General features: G+C 31.5%; 1 pseudogene; it reads right to left on the bottom strand.

Annotated features, from left to right (window-relative positions):
- Positions 1 to 212: 212 nt before the first annotated feature.
- LOC146905589 (agamous-like MADS-box protein AGL61) lies at positions 213 to 899 on the bottom strand (annotated as a pseudogene).
- Between the last annotated feature and the right edge of the window lie 5,092 nt (positions 900 to 5,991).

Genomic DNA, 5,991 nt, shown 5'->3' with positions numbered 1-5,991 from the left:
AAAGTTGACATTTAGATCGTATTTTATTCGATTAAATTACAGTTAAATCGTTGACTCATAAATAAATAAATACACAATAAAGGGAGAAAACAATTGAATCCCGTTCAATATAATTTAACCTAATTCGATCTAGTTTTACTTGATCATCGTGATTCAACGGAGGTTGAACTAACAAACGGATTTTAAGAATTTAGATGCATAAGAGAAAAACATAATAAAACAAAATGTTTATTGCAGTATGCGAAGTGCACACGGAAAAGTACGAGCAAAAGAAATAGTGAAACTAGAGGAAACAAAAAAACAAACACTAACAAAACAAAACAAAATTGCAACTATGAATAACAAAAAACTACAACTTGAGGAGCATAATCATATCATAATTTCATCATCCCTAGTGGAGCATAATATAATTCAGCCACATTCCTCCTTAACTCAGTAATAGAATTCATAAATTCTTAAAGTTGATCAATATTCATCTGGTCAATAGGGTCATTCCACCAATCCCTTGATTTGCAATCTTTACCCAAATTTTTAATATCTTCTAGTTTCTTCTTTTCCATCTCCAAAAATTTTGTTGCCTCCTCATATCGACGATTATGCTCTTCATAAGGATCAGATCTTCCTACTGGAATTTCAGCCTCAAACTCGGTTGTTCCTTTGATGTAGCTATTGAGAACAGTATCGGTGTTTGGTTGACCAAAGCAAAATAGTTTGTTACTAGGAGAAAACACAATGATGGATGCTTGAACATTGCATAAGACACAAAGTTCACTTGCTTTTTTGAACAAACCTACACGTCTTTTTGAAAACGTGACTTGCTTGCTCGTGTTCTTCTCTAGCTTCTTGATCTGAATCTTCTTGCGCACTGTGTATTTCTTCGTTTGGTTTGAATTATCCATGGTGAATAAGAGAACTAGGGCAATAAAATGTTATTGTATTTTGACATGTGATATAGGTTTACTAATTTATAGAGAAAAAAGAACCGTGTGACTCACCCTGCCATAAGATCCAACAATTTCGCACAATCTAAGATATTATGCATTAATCATACATATTTCCTGCCTTTTCACAATTAAATCCTCTCTCTCTTCACATCTACAAGATTCTACAAGGCTGGATTATTCTTCCCCTTCCTATCTTTTAGGTCCAAAAGAACCGTTTGTTTTTGAACCCCGGACCTTGCATATTTTATGCATTATCCATATCAACTGAGCTAAGCTCACGATGACATCTTTTACGTCCTTTTGATTTCCCATGAAGTAAGACCATTTAATATTTGTTTTATTTAAATTAGAAACTTTTTGAAGGAAGTTAGAAATTAGAAACTTGTTATGCAAGTTTAGAAATTAGAAACTTGATAGAAACTTATTATGCAAGTTTAGAAATAGGTATGCAAGTTTAGAAATTAGAAACTTAATAGAAACAATTTTATAATTTTTTTTTTGTCTATATTGTTGTAAATATTGCTTATATTTCAAAAGTTCAAATATAAATATTACTTAGAATAAGTGAAAAATAATTTTAGTTGAAAATCATAAATTAATTGTAAAATTTTATTATTAGAATTATACTGAAGTTATTGCTTTTGACCGGTTCTATTCTAACAAATCATTCCTCTATTCTTTCTATGACTCATCAAAGCATATAAACATGTTTTTCATATAGTTACCCATCTATGTAATATGTTGGCATAATTTTGACTGATTAACGTGCTCATTAAATTAGCTTAATAGCATCCCTATATTTATGCTATGACTGTTTCAAAGAAGCTATTTTTATGCTCCCACGTTTATTATTGTGCTACGGTCATTTTTTGTTTATAGCTTATATATATTGCTTTGAGCAATACGTAAGATATAAAAAAATGATCAATCTGCATATAGTACATGCATACTCCCTCACTTCATATACCTATACAAAAATTATTTTCCCACATCCAAAATATTGAGTTTCTGGGTTACATCTCCTGATATCTTTGAGATAAATTTGAGCTGTTCTGTCACCTCCAGTTATGATTCATAACGGGGAAGAACTGTTGTATCCTGGGAGGATATTCGCTTATGAGGCGGATAAAATCCTCAAGGACAGTGACTATGTCACGCCTCAGGTTACTTAACAGTGTGCTGTTTTGCAGGTTTCCTCTAATTTTGACTTGTGAAGATTTTGATGGAGCTGTGTCGACAACCAAATTCGATAAGTTCTTTGTCCTTTATTTTACTTTACTATTAGTTGTATTTATTTGTTATGATACTTCTCCTTAATTTCTTATATGTGATAATTTCCACCTCTAATTTTACAACAATCTTGAGGATTTTATTCCATGATTTTTTTTATGTGCCTAATTAGGAGACCTGTCATCGCAATTCTGTTTTGGGAAAGGTTAAGTGATTTAATGGTGTCGCGCTCTCCTTGGCGCTTCCTAAGAGGCTACGAGTACGAGGCAAAAGGGTACAAAGGCTGCATGTGCCTAGCAATAGCAAAGTAATGGTGTAAAAATTAATTGCTTAAACTCACTCCTGGTTCTAGTAAACAAGCCAAGTAAGTCATCAAAACTATGATTAGTATTGTTGAAAGTTTATGTCTGCATATTGGCGCGCCATGTATTTTATATTTCTCTATACATAATTCATGGTCTACCTACATATTTAAGTTGGGCACTAATGAAGCTAATGAGTTTGTAATCATGCTTAATGGTTTTACTTTATGTCACCATCTTTTATGAGCTATTTGAGTGTCATATATTCTGCATTGGTTATTGGCTTACATACATTCTGAGAGTGATAAGAAAATCAAGATGTGAAATTATGATACTTTCATAAACAAGTATATGGTCTTTTATATTGTGTAACTTAAAAGAAGTTTCATTTTTGTTGTTTATGAATTTATGGAAATAAGGTTTTGTTTCTGTTCAACTGGCACGTTTGTTTCTAGATTAGTAATTTGTTTTTAGTGGAAAGTCCAATTGTCTATATGGATTATGGTAAATGTGTCTTTGAGTTTGTTATTGTTGAAAATGAATCTTTTTTCTTCTTCTTAAAAGTAACAATGAAGCGCTCAAAATCATATGTTAACAAACGTCCATTTGGCATCTTGATCTATCAGATAAGCAGTATTCTTTTATTAATTGGGTTTGTATATATATGTATTTGTATTGCCTATGTTTTGTGAATTGCATAAATGCAAAAGTTTCTGAGAATATGTAATTGATAGTTCATGTGGCCTAATTTATTTCTAAGATCAATGTTTGATGTGATGAGCTAAATGATCAAGAGAATTGTATATATGACAAAGACATCAATGACTAAATTAGTGAAACTTTGTGAATATGTCATGTTTATATTTTACCTGTTTTTCACGTCAGTTTTGAATAGTTTCTTTTGAAAGAAAAATTGGGAATAATCTATGGATTTGTTAATAGTCCTGGTTCATCTTATTTCTTGGTAGTAGATGCTATGACTTTTATTCTTGTGTTTCTTTATCCCACTCTATTACGACTATATTTATTTCTTGATGTTAATTGTGACTCAGTCAAACAATTATAGGCTTTATGAGGCTTAATTTGCTAGTTTACGGGCTTGTGTGATTTTTAACTTTGAGCATGGCATGAATGATCTAATTATTTTTGTATTAATCAAATTGTTTATCTGAATTGAATAGTTCTTGTCTGCATCGTACTAGATGTAAGATTATAAGGAAGTGTGACAGTATAATGTTTTTGATAAGTATATGATATTGAGAAAATTATAAAAATATATTATGGGTTATCCATTGTATTAAAATAATACAATGATGTTTAATGAAATTTGTCTATGAGAAAATATATATTTATGAAATTTATTTTTCATTGTGGAACTGTTGTCACTTGAAAATTATTCAAGTAGACCTATAAATCCACACATAGAGTTATATTTTCTCAATGTGGGGGTTTGTCGCTTAGACTTTATCTAAGTAGACCTGATGAAATATATTAAGGAAGTCAGTTTGACACTTATGAAATATTGTTTCGAGTCGATGAACCATTGTATCAAAATAATACAATGATGTTAATTTAAATTGAATTCCAATGAGAATAAATCAAAATTTAAAATTATTTTATGAGATGTTGTCGCTTGAAGTCATTCAAGCTTGAAGTCATTCAAGCAGACCTGTATAATTATAATTATAGACATCAAGTTTATTGTTATAGACTTTGATAAATATATGTGTTTGATTGACTTAGAGACGTCTTAGTCAATCTTATATGATGAAAGAAAAGTGTCTTCATCATTTGTGTATAATGTAGCTACTAAACAAAGCCCCTTGGGATGAAATAAATTTGAAAGCATCGAGGGGATTGAGACTTAAGCCAATCGAAATTGACATGTGATAGGAACCCAACCTTTGTGATTGGAGATCCCATGAAGAAGGTTCAATGTGGTAAGAACAAGTTACATGTTAGTTCTGCTAGCGCTAAATTTAATCCTAGTCTCTTTCCTATGGTGTATTTGAGTAAGTGCTAGACATTGCAATATTGAGAGGATAAGCTATAATGCTTTCAACGATTATCATATCCCTTATGGGTGGTGTATGACTTGCAACATACACTTGATGAAATCGCCTATATGAGTGTCAAGTGGGGCCGCTTGCATGAGATCTTGGCAAAATCTCTAGAGCACTCATGAATACCAGGCACGCGCATGGCCTATTCGCGCACAACCGCGTAACAGCAAGAATTGTGGGGGTGTAGTGTGATTATAAGACCTCTAACATACAACAAGTGTCTTGGGTTCCATAGCTTGCTAAACCAATTCACTGTGTGTTAAGTCTTATTAGTCTAGGATGGGTTCCATAGCTTGCTATACCGTTCCGATGCATTACATCTACGATGTTTACCCAGAAAAATTCTTTTTAACTTTTTATTTTAACTTTTGAAATATGTGGGGGATTGTTGTAAATATTGCTTATATTTCAAAAGTTCAAATATAAATATTACTTAGAATAAGTGAAAAATAATTTTAGTTGAAAATCATAAATTAATTGTAAAATTTTATTATTAGAATTATACTGAAGTTATTGCTTTTGACCGGTTCTATTCTAACAAATCATTCCTCTATTCTTTCTATGACTCATCAAAGCATATAAACATGTTTTTCATATAGTTACCCATCTATGTAATATGTTGGCATAATTTTGACTGATTAACGTGCTCATTAAATTAGCTTAATAGCATCCCTATATTTATGCTATGACTGTTTCAAAGAAGCTATTTTTATGCTCCCACGTTTATTATTGTGCTACGGTCATTTTTTGTTTATAGCTTATATATATTGCTTTGAGCAATACGTAAGATATAAAAAAATGATCAATCTGCATATAGTACATGCATACTCCCTCACTTCATATACCTATACAAAAATTATTTTCCCACATCCAAAATATTGAGTTTCTGGGTTACATCTCCTGATATCTTTGAGATAAATTTGAGCTGTTCTGTCACCTCCAGTTATGATTCATAACGGGGAAGAACTGTTGTATCCTGGGAGGATATTCGCTTATGAGGCGGATAAAATCCTCAAGGACAGTGACTATGTCACGCCTCAGGTTACTTAACAGTGTGCTGTTTTGCAGGTTTCCTCTAATTTTGACTTGTGACGATTTTGATGGAGCTGTGTCGACAACCAAATTCGATAAGTTCTTTGTCCTTTATTTTACTTTACTATTAGTTGTATTTATTTGTTATGATACTTCTCCTTAATTTCTTATATGTGATAATTTCCACCTCTAATTTTACAACATTGCAATGGAGGTTGGTTTAGTATGCGTAAGGGTTTTGTTGTGAGCAACGTTCTCTAAGCTTTAAGGTTTACCCTGATGGTTTCACATCCAAATAATAAGAATAATAATATATTTGTATCTCAAACATCACGTACTTTGTAATTAAGTATCCATCAAGTTCTTATTATATATATATATATATATAACATCGATGTAGGACGCTTTGATCAACTTGTC

Source organism: Medicago sativa, chromosome 7 (assembly GCF_051527215.1).
Source record: "Medicago sativa cultivar Bolivia chromosome 7, Bolivia_mono, whole genome shotgun sequence".
Lineage (NCBI taxonomy): Eukaryota > Viridiplantae > Streptophyta > Magnoliopsida > Fabales > Fabaceae > Medicago > Medicago sativa.
This window is presented reverse-complemented; position numbering and strand designations above follow the sequence as displayed.